The 14,477-nt window shown below is 42.5% G+C and overlaps 1 protein-coding gene across 3 annotated transcripts in view; it reads left to right on the top strand.

Moving 5' to 3' along the window:
• Positions 1-14,477, top strand: part of IPO11 (importin 11) — a 224,248-nt gene that overhangs the window by 1,022 nt on the left and 208,749 nt on the right. Inside the window, exon 1 of one of the 3 annotated variants that reach the window (XM_063700733.1) lies at positions 6,618-6,777. The exons of the other annotated variants lie outside the window; for them this stretch is intronic. The gene's annotated coding sequence lies outside the window, so the exon portion shown is untranslated. Of the gene's footprint in view, positions 1-6,617; positions 6,778-14,477 lie in introns of those variants that run through there. 3 annotated transcript variants of the gene reach the window in all.

The following is a 14,477-nucleotide window of genomic DNA, read 5'->3' as shown; positions in this document are numbered from 1 at the left end:
TGAGAACCAGGAGAAACTCAGACCCACAGAATGAAGCTTATCGTGCAGAAGACAGCCGGTGAATCCTAGAAAATTATTTGATTCATTTAACAAATAATTCAACAAATTCCTTTTGTGCCTCATCATTCACTCCGTGAACATTTATTGAGCTCCAACTGTGTATCAAACACTGCTAGGTATTCTAAGTAAAAAACTTACTTCAAAGTGTATTATATTGACAGAGATGGACAGAAACTCCAAAACGCTGTAAATACGATAACGTATTGGTCATTGTGATAGGAGAGTGTACCTGACTATAAACTCCGTGAGTACCAGGGCCATAATATCCACATCTGTTTTGCCAGCCAGTGTAATGGCTCTCTTAAATTTTTCTGTGTGTATTCTGTTTGGTTGAAGAAATAGCTTCTTCCTGTCATTACTAAAGCTAACTCTCTTTTGAGCAATTCATTGTGTACATTCCCAAACCTTGGTCTTAGGCCCTTCTTTCTTTGATGTAGTTCTAAGTCAGAAAAAAAATCTCGTATACCCTAGTAGCATCTTCAACTATATGTTTCATTTCATTAATCATTGTTATTCCACAATTCTAAAGAGTACACTGTGCTAGGCACTTCCAAATGTTAATAGGATGGACATGGCCTGGAGAGGTGGCTCATGCCTGTAATCCCAGCACATTGAGAGGCCAAGGCGGGCGGATCACTTGAGCTGAGAAGTTTGAGATCAACCTGGGCAACAAAGTGAGACCCCGTCTCTACAAAAAATACAAAAATTAGCCAAGCGTGGTGGTGCAGGCCTGTAGTCTCAGCTACTCGGGAAGCTGAAGTGGGAGCCTCACTTGAGCCCGAGAATTTGTAGTGAGCCAAGATTGCACCAACCTGGGCGACAGCATGATACCCTGTTTAAAAAAAAAAAAAATTAACATGACACAAAACCCTGTGTGTGATTTGTTATTGTTGTTGTTGTTGGGTTTTTTGGTTTTGTTTTTTTGAGACGGTCTCACTCTGTCACCTAGGCTGGAGTGCAGCGGCATGATCTCAGCTCACTGCAACTTCCGCCTGCCGGGCTCAAGCGATGCTTTCACCTCAGCCTCCTGAGTAGCTGAGACGACAGGCATGAACCATCTTGTCCAGCTAATTTTTGTAATTTTGGTAGAGGCGGGGTCTCACTTTGTTCCCCAGGCTGATCTCAAACTTCTCAGCTCAAGTGATCTGCCTGCCCTGGCCTCTAGGTTGCATTTCTTCTGTGAAATAAAAGGCAAGTTTTTCTGTAGAGAAGGAGCTGTGGAGGTGGTAGGACAAAGGGCATGAGTGCGGAGAAGGTTTGAAGATCCTTTATGCGCAATGGGAGAGGAAGATTAGAGGGAACTCAAGAAGACATGGCATGTCTTCCAGCTAAATGTGGAGCCCGGTATCTCCAGTGTGTACTGCTGTGTAACCACAGCCTGGAGACAAGAGCAGAGAAGCCAAAATTGTTCTTTTGATTCATCAATGAATGACCACTATTGCTCCCTAGAATAACATTGTAGACCTTTCAAATTAAGTTCCTATTTACCTTACTTATTTACTTCCCAACGTTATCAAGTTCCTTTTTCTTCCTTAAATATCTTTATACCTCGGCTTTGTGAGTGCTCTTCCCTTTGCATTCTCAACCTTCCCCTGGCTAACTTTTGTTTGCTGTTAAAGACACAACTCATATATATAATATAAATATATATTTAAATAAAATTATAAACATATATAAATATAAATTAATAAATATATATATATATTTTAAGATAGAGCCTTGCTCTGTCACCCAGGCTGCAGTGCAGTGCCATGATCTTGGCTCACTGCAGCCTCAGCCTCCCAGATTCAAGCTATTCTCATGCCTCAGCCTCTCAAGTAGCTGGGATTGCAGGCGTGCACCACCACCACGCTGGCTAATTTTGTGTGTGTGTGTGTATTTTTAGTAGAGATGGGTTTTCACCATGTTGCCCAGGCTGGTCTTGAACTGGCCTCAAGTGGTCTGCCCGCCTTGCCCTCCCAAAGTGCAGGGATTACAGGCATGAGTTACCGTGCCTGGCTTCAAATGTTATATTTTTAAAATAGTGGCCCAGGCTGGGTTGCAGTGAGGCAGAGGTTGCAGTGAGTCGAGTTTGCTCCACTGCACTCCAGCCTAGATGACAGAATGAGACTCCGTCTCAAAGAAAGAAAGAAAGGAGGGAGGGAGGGAGCAAAGGAAGGAAAGGAAGAAGGAAGGAAGGAAAGGAAGAAAGAAGGAAGGAAGGAAGGAAGGAAAGAAGGAAGGAAGGAAGGAAGGAAGGAAGGAAGGAAGGAAGGAAGGAAGGAAGGAATCCTGAATACTATAAACAAGATTCTTCTATGAATGTATTCTTTAGAATGATCTAAATATGTGGCCGGGCATGGTGACTCATGCCTATAATCCCAGCACTTTGGGAGGCCAAGGCGGGTGGATCATTTGAGGTCAGGAGTTCGAAACCAGCCTGACCAACATGGTGAAACCCTGTCTCTACTAAAAATACAAACATTAGCTGGGTATGGTGGTGTGCGCCTGTAATCCCAGCTACTCTGGAGGCTGAAGCAGGAGGCAGAGGTTGTGGTGAGCTGAGATTGCACCACTGCACTCCAGTCTGGGCAACAGAGTGACACCCTGTCTCAAAAACAAAAAACAAACAAAAAAGAATGATCTAAATATTTTTAGATCATCATAAAGACTATGTTAGATTAATACAATTAATTAAAGAAGATGATTATGGTCTCTGTTTAATACCAGCATAGGTGTAAACCTTGTCAGTGAATATTACATAATTGATACCTCTCAAACACATTTGTCAGATAAATGTTTCCACATCATTACCATTGTTAAAAGAGAAACTAAGGCACAGTAAAATCTTAAAATGTTTATTTGAGCAGACAGTGATTCATGAATCAGTTTGGGACTCTGTTAAAGGGGCACCAAAGAAAGGCTTTTATAGGGTGAATGTGGAAGCGTGGCAAATAAAATACACTGAGTTGGGTTTTGGTTTGCTTCTGTAGGAACCCAGGGTGCTGGAGCAGCCTCAGTCTAATGGCCTCTCTATTAATTATTTTAACATCATAAAATAATGTATATCATGTTGCAGAATAAAGCTTTTAGAAGGTTTCCAAATACAATAAAAACCAAATTATTAGGGTACATAGAATTCTATTTGTGGGTTAGAGTCTATTTTTATTTTTACTATTTATTTATTTTTGAGATAGGGTCCTGCTCTGTCGCCTAGGCTGGAGTGCAGTGGCACAATCACGGCTCACTGCAACCTCCCTGTCCAGGGCTCAAGCGATCCTCCCACCTCAGCCTCCAGAGTAGCTGAGACCAGAGGTTCATGCTACCATGCCCAGCTTATCTTAGTATTTTTTGTAGAGATGGCATTTTGCCTAGGTTGATCTTGAACTCTTGAGCTTAAGTGATCCTCCCACCTCAGCCTACAAAAGTGCTGAGATCAGAGGTGTGAGCTACCACACCTGGCTAGAGTCTATTTTTATATTGTATATTTATATTTATGTATTTTTTATTTTAAACAATATTTTATAGTATAAATAAATAATATTTTATTGCATAAATAAATAAAAATATTTTATTTTATAAAGTGGTGCATGCTTCTAATCCCAGCTTCATTAAGGAGACTGAGATGGGAGGAACACTTGAGCCCAGGAGTTTGAGACCAGCCAGAGTAACATAGCCAGAGACCCTGTCTCTAAAAGCAAAAAAGAAAAAAAAAGCCCTTTTCCAAGTTATTACATACTCTTAATAATTAATATTGAAAACTGTTGGCCGGGCGCGGTGGCTCACTCCTGTAATCCCAGCACTTTGGGAGGCCGAGGTGGGGCGGATCACGAGATCAGCAGAACGTCGTGAACCCGGAAGGCGGAGCTTGCAGTGAGCTGACATCGGGCCACTGCACTCCAGCCTGGGCGACAGAGCGAGACTCCGTCTCAAAAAAAAAAAAAGAAAGAAAACTGCTACAGAAACTTTCACCTTGTGAATGCGTAAGGGTTTACTAAATCATGCCTATTCCATTGTTCTTATAAAAATAGAGCCATACACATTTTAGTTTATACCTGAAAAATATTTTCAATACTTTGAATTGGTTCTCTAGTATAGATTTCCAGGCATGGAATTATTTACTCAAACTGCGTGAACATTTTAGTCTTTGAATATAAATTGACAAATTATTTTCTTTTTTATTTTTTGAGACGGAGTCTTGCTCTGTTGCCCAGGCTGGAGTGCAGTGGCACAATCTCTGCTCACTGCAACCTCTGCCTCCCAGGACTGATTTACATAATCAGTCCTTATGGAAATAACAAACTTGTTTGAAGTTTATTATAAACAAAAATGAATCTAGAAATTCTGTTAATTTATAAGCATCTAATGAGCTGTATTATAATGTAGAGTTATCCAAGACTCAATTTTATGCAAGTTAAAATAATAAATGAAGGGTAGCAAATTAGAGAGCCTATAACTTTTGAGCATGTATTCTATTGCTGCTTCAGCAAAGTACCACAAACCTAATTAGTGGCTTAAAACAAGATACATAGTTCTGGAGGTTAGAAGTCTAAAATTGTTTTCATGTCTGAGTTTCTTCTGGAGGCTGTAGAAGAGAATCAGTTTCCATGACTTTTCCAGCTTCTATAGGCTTTCTGCATTCCTTGGCTCATGGCCCTGGCATCCCTCTGACATCTATTATACTGTCATATTTTCTTTGTCTTGGACACTCCAGCCTCCCTCTTATAAAGACCCCTCTGATTACATTGGACCTAGAGGATAATCCAGCATAATCTTCCCATAGTAAGATTATCCTGGATAATTTAATCACATTGGCAAAATCCCTTTTGCTCTGTAAAGTAACATATTCACAGGTTTTGGGGATTAGGACATGGACATCTTTTATTCTACCTACCACAAAACATAGATCTAAATTTGTTTAGAAATGGAGAACCTCGAGCCTCACCTCAGACCAAATGAATCATGAACTGTATTTTAACAAGATCCCTATGTGATTCTATGAACACTTAAAATTTGAGAAGTACTATCTTTCTTTTTTATTTTTTTTTTGACAGAGTTTTGCTCTGTTGCCCCCAGGCTGGAGTGCAATGGTGCAATCTCGGCTCACTGCAACCTCTGCCTCCCGGGTTCAAACCATTCTCCTGCCTCAGCCTTCCGAGCAGCTGGGATTACAGGCATGTGCCACCACGCCCAGCTAATTTTTGTATTTTGGGTAGAGACGGAGTTTCTCCATGTTGATCAGGCTGGCCTCGAACTCCCGACCTCAGGTGATCCGCCTGCCTCAGCCTCCCAAAGTGCTGGGATTACAGGTGTGAGCCACCTCTCCAGGCCTGAGAAGTACTATCTTTCAGTAAAATCAGAAGATACAGTTAAGCAAAAAGAAAATAAAGCATGGTCACAATACCCATCCAACTAGTGATAAACCCTCTTAGCATTTTGGCATTTATTTATTTCCAAAAGTGGGACATTCTGAATATAATGTTTTGCAACCCTCTTTTTTCACAATGCATTGTGCATGTGTAAACATGTCAACAAATACACTTCAAGATAATTTTATTTTGTTTAATTAATTAATTACTTAATATATATTTTTTTGAGACAGAGTCTCCCTCTGCCGCCCAGGCTGGAGTGCAGTGGCATGATCTCGGCTCACTGCAACCTCTGCCTCCTGGGTTCCAGCAATTCTCCTGCCTCAGCCTCCTGAGTAGCTGGGATTACAGGCGCCCGCCACCGCGCCAGGCTAATTACTGTATATTTAGTAGAGACAAGGTTTCATCATGTTGGCCAGGCTGGTCTCGAACTTCTGACTTCGTGATCCGGCCGCCTCGGCCTCCCAAAGTGCCGGGATTACAGGTGTGAGCTACTGTGCCCACCCCTTATTATTTTTGAAATGGGTGCGTGTGTGTATGTGTGTGTGTGTGTGTGTGTGTGTGTGTGAACTCTCTATATGTCCCAGGTTGGCTTCGAATTCCTGGGCTCAGGTGATCCTCCTGCCTCCATATCTGGAGTAGCTGGGACTACAGGTGCGCGCCACTGGGCCTGAGTAAGTTCTTTTTAAGGATAAGAAAATTTAGGTGACTATGCTAGCTTTTAGCAGAGGCAAGCAGAACTGGATTTATGTCCTTTTACATTTTTCCACTCTTGCTATTACTGAGGAGTAAGCGCCAAGCAATTTGGGTAACTTAAAAAATAAATATTTGCGGGAGGGAGGGTGGACTGATGGGAGTACGATTCTTTAAATAACTCTTCTCTGCTGTGACGGATCCACTATTGATATCTAGAATAGAAAGCGTGAAATGGTTCTGATTGAAGCTTCAATCAACCCGGGAAACAATTGAGCTCCCTGGGAGTCGGAGAAACCAGACCTATGGTTTCCATGGTGACAGATCCGGCTTGTCCGGACTCCTGGCTCTTTATACTGCGCAAGCGCACACAACTGATTTGGATACCCCGCGCCTTTTGGTTCGAAGAGAAAGCCCCTCCTTCCCCTTCCCTCCGTTCGCCTATCGCCTTCTCTCTCTGCCGCTCGCATGCGCGCTGGTCTCCTGTGACGTAGTTTTCGCGCGTCCGTGTCGTTTGGAGCTGCGACGCCAAACATGGCGTGTTCCTAGAAGCCGCTTTCGGCATCAGTAGGCGGCGGCGTGGGGTCTGGCAGCGTGGGGCGCGGGACCAACCGACGCCACTTCGTGTTGGGAAGTGGGAGCGGGAGGGCCGGGCAATTCCCGACCGAACCAAACGGTGAGGCCCCGGCCCGAGAGCCACAGAGCGCGCGGGAGTGGAAGGGAGTGGGTTGGGCACCCGAGAGGCGAGAGAGGAAAGTGGGGCTACCAGGAGATGAGGGATAACGGTAGCGAGGCAAGGGCGGCCTGCAGACTTGGCTGTTTGCGCAACCTTAGGAACCCGGGGCACTTGGGGCTGGCCGAGGCAGCCCGGGAGTGGGCAGCATGGTAGTGGAGCAATCAGGGTGCGGGGTGGGAGGAACCGTATGCTAGGCTGAGCAGAGGCGAGTGTACCCATCGTGACCGCGGTTGCGGACCTGGGTGATGCATTTGCCCTTGGGGGATAGGTGGTGCAAATTTTGAGATAAAGTGGTTATCTCGAGTATAAGACCGTTGTGCATTGTTACTGCGCACGCGACCTTGTTGCTAATAGCAATAGTGTGATAGCTTTAAACATTAGACCCTTACATGCTTTTAATGAAAAAGTGAAGGTAGTTGTCCGTTTATAGAGAGGAGCTTCATGGAGAGGTATGGCCGCCAATTCTCAAGCTCAGCGACTCCTGCAGATTTATATTTGGGGGTATTTGTGATTCAGCAAAACTACTTTTGCTTATTACGTGTGTCATTTTTTCTTTATTATTTTGTGACATGTTGGTGAATGAGAGAAGTACTATCTGAAAGTGATTTGACTAAATAGCAAGGACTGGTAAATTACCTACTAGTGCCAAGGTTGCAGTTGACATACCTCCTCCCCTCCATAATTTAAACGAGCTCAGTTGTAGTGCGGTAGTGCCTTTCAGATTTCGGTTATTCTTCAGAAGGAAGTAAGGAAGAGCAGTTTGTAGCCATAATGCTTTTCCCCCTCCTGGGATAGGAATTTTCTTCCTCCATTTTCATGTTATTTCAAACTTCTCTGTTCAGTAGAGGAGCTTCAGATTAAGGGCAGGGTGACTCTTCTATAGGAGACATCCATTGCATGACACATATTACATCTTTCATCACTGAGGAAAATTTCGGTGAAATTAGAAACATTTTCCCTTTTGGTTATGATAGGACTGGTATTTTCTCTGTTTCTGCAGTAACCTAGCACAGGGTATAGTAGAAACAATTAATTATAGTAGTGGCTTGTGGCCATATATTATAGTCCCAGGGTAGGAGGGTGGTCTCCGCCCTAGTTGAACTTCTAAAGCCAAAGAGAATTTTCACCACAAACACATTTGGCTGTGGTAATGTTAGAGATTTTAAACAAGTATGTAAAGATTATCTGATCATTAATAGAACAATCTTCAGATTTTATGATGTTTGAATATATTTGCATTTGGAATCAAGCCAGAATGCAGCATGATCCTTGTAGGCATGTGGCTATTAAAATACACTGAAGATTTTTCCAGAAACAAAATTTTTTTTTCCCAGCAATAAAAATATTCAAATTTTGGGTAAGGTAATGTTTGATTATTTGGATTTTGACCTTTGTGTTATATATTTGTACCTGTGTGTGTGTGTATGTATGTAACCTCACTTCTAATTTAGTGTTATTGATGGTAATATTTTTTCCTTTCTTTATCAGCTTCAAATAGGGACTGTTAATTTCAGAGCATTTAAGGAATGGCAAAACACATTTAGTGCTGGTGTGAGTCTGTAGTGTCTTTGGTTTGCTATCAGACTGATTACAGATAAGTCCACAGTTATAAGCTTTGTAGAGCTTAAGTTGCATCAGTGTTCTTTACCCTTGCTACTCAAATTGTGGTATATAGCATCACCTGGGAGTTTATTAGAAATGCATGATCTCAGGCTCAATCCAGAGCTGCTGAATCAAAATCTGCAATTTTAACAAGTTATCTAGATGAAAGGAATGTTCAATAAATCTTGAGATGCACTACTTTGGTTGGTAACAGTTGAAGAACACTGAGGTAATGCACAAACCGGTATAAAAATTTATAGCATCATTTATTTAAATCTGAGGTGATCTTATGCTGATTATCCAGTCTGATGAAACTGAGGCCCAGAAAGGTAAGTGCCTTGCATAAGGTCACACATACCTAGATTTATAACCCAGATTCCAACTCATTCCAGTGCTTTTCTTTTGCTGGTTACTGTCAGAGCTTGTTATGTTAAAAACAGACTAAAATTCATGAATGACAGTTAGGTGTTCATTCAATAACAAACGTCTGTTGGGTACTGGACAGGCAGCCTAACAATCCTGTGTGTCCCTGCTAACTGCTCCTGTTTATCATGGTGGCTATTAACCCACCACCTTTCCTCTTTATTTTTTTTGAGGTGGGGTCTCACTGTCACCTAGGCTGGAGTGCAGTGGCGTGATCTCTGCTCACTGCATCTTCCGCCTCCTGGGTTCAAGCGGTTCTCCTGCCTCAGCCTCCAGAGTAGCTAGGATTACAGGTGCCTGCCATCAAGCCTGGCTAATTTTTGTATTTTAATAGACAGGGTTTCACCATTTTGGCCAGACTGGTCTTGAACTCCTGACCTCCCTGAACTCCACCCACCTTGGCCTCCCAAAGTGCTGGGATTACAGGAGTGAGCCCGGACCCGTCTTTACTCTTTTTTTTTTTTTTTGAGATGGAGTTCTGCTCTTTTTGCCCAGGCTGGAGTGCAGTGGCGCGATCTCAACTCACTGCAACCTCCGCCTCCCGGGTTCAAGTGATTCTCCTGCCTCAGCCTCCTGAGTAGCTGGGATTACCGGCATGCGCCGCCATGCCCAGCTAATTTTTTATTTTTAGTAGAGACGGAGTTTCTCCATGTTTGTCAGGCTGGTCTCGAACTCTCAACCTCAGATGATCCCCCTGCCTCAGCCTCCCAAAGTGCTGGGATTACAGGCTTGAGCCACCACGCCCAGCCCCCTCTTTACTCTTTACTGGATAAAGTTCCCTTCTGCTTCATAGAAATGAAATACATTGAGTGGGAACTTCATTGCTTTCTGTTCTGTTTCACCTGCAAACATGAAGACCTCTATCTGTCCATCTCTAATGATATTCTGAGTTTTTTCTCTTTACGGGCAATATTTCCTTCATGTGTTTGCTAGGGCCGCCACAACAAAATACCTTATATTGGGTAGCTTAAACAAGAGAATTTTTTTTCTCACAGTTCTGGAGGGTGGAAGTCTAAGATCAAGGTGCAGATAAGATTGGTTTCCTGTAAGACCTCCATCCTTGGCTTGCAGATGGCCACCTTCTTGCTGCCTTTTCTCGTGGTCATCCTGTGTGTACATGCACCTCTGCTGTATCTTTTTGTTTTCTTTTTTTTTCTTTTTTTTTTTGAGGCGGAGCCTCGCTCTTGTCTCCCAGGCTGGAGTGCAGTGGCCCGCTCTCAGGTCACTGCAACCTCTGCCTTCCTGGTTCAAGCGATTCTCCTGCCTCAGCCTCCTGAGTAGTTGGGATTACAGGCGCTCACCACCACGCCCGGCTAATTTTTATATTTTTAGTAGAGACGGGTTTCAGCATGTTGTCCAGGCTGGTCTCAAACTCCTGACCTCAGGTGATCTGCCCGCCTCAGCTTCCCAAAGTTCTGGGATTACAGGCGTGAGCCACTGCACTGGCCTGCTGTTTCTTTTTCTTATAATGGCATCAGTTATATTGGTTTAGGGCCCTACCCTAACAACCTCATCTTATCTTAATCACCTTAAAAACTTTATCTCCAAATACTGAGGGTTCGGGGGTTAGGGCTTCAACATGAATTTTTAAGGAACACAATTCAATCCATAACATTCAGTTACTCCTTTTTCAACTAGTACTAACTTAACAAGGATTTAAGCATACCCAAGTCTCTTATCTTTTTTTTTTTTTTTTTTTGAGACAGAGTACTCACTCTGTTTCTCAGGCTTGAGTGCAGTGGTGCTATCTTGGCTCACTGCAACTTCTGCCTCCCAGGCTCAAGCGATCCCCCCACCTCAGCCTCTCTGGTGGCTGGGACCACAGGTGAGGCGCAGGCCACCATGCTTGGCTAATTTTTGAATTTTTTTTTGTAGAGATGGGGTTTTGCCACATTGCCCAGGCTTGTCTCAAACTCCTGGGTTCAAGCAATCTGCTGGCCTTGGCCTCCTAAAGTGTATTAGAATTATATGGGTGAGCCACCGTGCCTGGCCTCAAATCAAGTCTTATCTGAAATATACGCTCCTTACCTTAGATTCTTAGATTCCTCTTCAGGTTTATCTATAATTATTTTTCTTAGTTTTTTTTTTTTTCTCCTTTTTTTAAGAGACAAGGTCTCTTGTTACCTAGGCTGGCCTCAAACTTCAGGGCTCAAGTGATCCTGCCACTTCAGTCTCATGAGTAGCTGGTACTACTTGTGTGTGCCACCATGCCCAGCTTATTTCCTTTAAGTTTCTTGAAAGAATTCTCTATATTCATTTTCTTCACCTCCTTATTGGTTAATTTTTTTTTTTTTTTTTTTTTTTTTTGCTATTTTGAAGGCTGACAGTCCATAGCAGTCACTGAATTTGATGTAGTGGTGATCAGCATTGATATCTTTGTTGCTAAATGTAATGGAATCTGTTTAATCATTTGCCATTTTAACTACTTGTTCGTTCTTGAAATTTTCTTCTTATACTTCTGGGACACCATATTTTCCTTATTTCCTTCTTAGGTTTTAGCCAGTCTTTCCGTGGTTATTTTTCTCTTTTCTCTGACCACTTTAGATGTTTGACTCTGAGGCACTACCCTGCTCTCTTCTGAAAACCTTCAGATAAAAATCCAAACTACGTAGTTTAGGAAATAAGGACTTCAATGCACACTCTTCATGAATGGTCTCATTTGTGGTGACTTCAACTATTGCCTCTATTTTGATGACTCCCAAATCTGGCTTTTTAGCACAGGTCTCTCTTCAACGCTGACATATGTAGTTGTCTTAAAATACTTGACATTCATGTCAAAAACGTTGTGTATTTCAACCTTCCTGACATTGTTTTCCTCCTATGAGCCATGCAGGCACCAATCAGTTGGAAAAGCCCAAAATCTTAATTCTTTCCCCTTATTAACTTATGTGTAACCCCTCCTCCAACTCTCCAACTATCTAATTATTTTATTTCCAACTCTCCAACTAGCCATTATTTATTTATTTATTTCTGAGACAGAATTTCACTTGTCGCCCAGGCTAAAGTGCAATGGTGCGATCTCGTCTCACCGCAACCTCTGCCTCCCAAGTTCGAGTGATTCTCCTGCTGCAGCTTTCCGAGTAGCTGGGATTACAGGCATGCACTACCATGCCCACGCCTGCCTAGTTTTGTTTTTTTTTTTCTTTGAGAGAGAGTTTCACTCTTATTGACCAAGCTGGAGTGCAGTGGCACCATCTCGGCTCATTGCGACCTCCGCCTTCTGGGTTCAAGTGATTCTTCTGCCTCAGCCTCCTGAGTAGCTGGGATTACAGACGTGCGCCACCATGCCTGGCTAATTTTGTATTTTTAGTAGAGTATGTTGGTCAGGCTGATCTCAAACTCCTGACCTCAGGTGATCCACCTGCCTCGGCCTCCTAAAGTATTGGGATTACAGGCATGAGCCACTGCACCCAGCCAACATATATAGCATATAGTTTAAAATGTAAGTGTTTCCAGTACAGTAAGCTATTAACAGTATAGTGCTATGAACAGCATTCATATAGTTAATAGCATTATGCAGAAAAATTAAGGATATCGGGAACATAGAGATTCTTGGTTGAAGAGTAAGCCCTTTTAGATTGGCAGTTAGTGGAGACCTCTTTAAATAGAGGACAACTTGAGCAGAATGGAATGCTGTCAAAGAGCAAGACATGCTTTTATCTAGAGACCAGAGCTTTCCAGCCAGAGGGAACAAATTGTACAAGGGATAAGATACATTTTATACATATTTCACTAAAGATGTTCACGTATTGTCTCCAAGTCTCTGTTAATATAGATAACTAGGTCGTGCAGACAACCTAGTCCTTTGTCTCCTTATTCTTATATGCCTATGCAGGGGTTTCTGTGATTATAGCACCAGGTGTGAAACTGCTGGGTCATAGAAGATACAGTCACGAGTTGCTTAAGGCTGGGATACATCCTGAGAAATGGGTTGTTAGGCAATTTTGTTGTTCTATGAACATCATATGAACAAACCTAGATGGTACAGCCTATTATATACCTGGGCTATGTGGTATATAGCTTATTGTATCTAGGCTATAAGCCTGTACAGCATGTTACTGCACTGAATACTGTAAGCAGTTGTCACAAAATGGTAAGTATTTGTGTGTTTAAACATATCTAAACTTAGAAAGGTACTGTAAAAATACAGTGTAGAAGTAAAAAATGGTACATCTGTATAGGGCACTTACCTTGAATGGAGCTTGGAGGACTGGAAATTGCTTTGGATGAATCAGTGAGTGAGTGGTGAGTGAAAGTGAAGGCCTAGGGCATTATTGTACACTTAGGCTACAATAAATTTATTAAGAAATTTTTTTCTTCAATAATCTTAGCTTACTGTAACTTTTAGTTTATAAACTTTTTGTCTCTGTTGCAGTAACACTTAGCTTAAAACACAAATACATTGTGTAGTTCTACGTTGTTTAAAACAGACACAAACACACACATTAACTCAGGTACACACAAGGTCAGGATCATCAATATCTCTGTCTTCCACCTCCACATCTTGTCTCACTGGAAGGTCTTCGGGGGCAATAACATTCATGGAGCTGTCATCTTCTATGATAGCAATGACTTCTTCTGAATTATCTCCTGAAGGACCTGTCTGAGGCTGTTTTACAGTTAACTTTTTTTTTAAATAGGAGTAGTACATTGTAAAATTATGATAAGAAGTATAGTAGTGGGGCTTGCTGGCTCACTTCTGTAATCCCAGGGTTTAGGGAAGCTGAGGTGGGAGGATTGCTTGAGGTCTGGGGTTTGAAATAAGCCAGGGCAACATAGCCAGACCCCATCTCTACAAAAAGTAAAAAAATTAGCATGGCATGGTGGCTCATCCCTGTAGTCCCAAGTCTCAACTATTCAGGAGGCTGAGGTGGAATGACTGCTTGAGCCCAAGAGTTCAACGTTGTAGTGAATTATGATGCCGGCATTGCTCTCTACCTCAGGTGACAGAGATCCTAACTCTTAAAAAAAGTAGGCTGTGCGTGGTGGCTCACGCCTGTAATCTTAGCACTTCGGGAGGCCAAGGCGGGTGGATCACGGGGTCAGGAGATTGAGACCAGCCTGGCCAACATGGTGATACCCTGTTTCTACTAAAAAAATACAAAAATTAGCCAGGCTTGGTGGCACACACCTGTAATCCCAGCTACTTGGGAGGCTGAGGCAGGAGAATTGCTTGAACCCGGGCGATGGAGGTTTCAGTGAATCAAGATCGTACCACTGCACTCCAGCCTGGGCAACAAGAGTGAAGCTCCATCTCAAAAAAAAAAAAATATATAATGTAGTAAATGCATAAACCAGTAACATAGTTGCTTATTATCACTTTCAAGTGTTATGTACTGTACCTAATTGTATGTGCTCTGCTTTTATACAAATGGCAGTGCAGTAGGTTAGTTTACACCAGCATCACCACTAACGTGTGAGTAATGTGATTTACTACGACTTAGGATGGCTATGATGTCACTATGTGATAGGAATTTTAAAGCTCCATTAAAATCTTACGGGATCACTGTCGTATATATGTGGTCCATACCTGACTGAAACTTTTTTTTTTTTTTTTTTGAGACAGGGTCTCACTCTGTCACCCAGGCTGGAGTGCAGTGGCACGATCGTGGCTC

This window comes from Gorilla gorilla, chromosome 19 (assembly GCF_029281585.2).
Source record: "Gorilla gorilla gorilla isolate KB3781 chromosome 19, NHGRI_mGorGor1-v2.1_pri, whole genome shotgun sequence".
In the NCBI taxonomy this organism is placed as follows: Eukaryota; Metazoa; Chordata; class Mammalia; order Primates; family Hominidae; genus Gorilla; species Gorilla gorilla.
The sequence above is the reverse complement of the archived record's forward strand: the minus strand, read 5'-3'. Positions and strand labels throughout refer to the sequence as shown.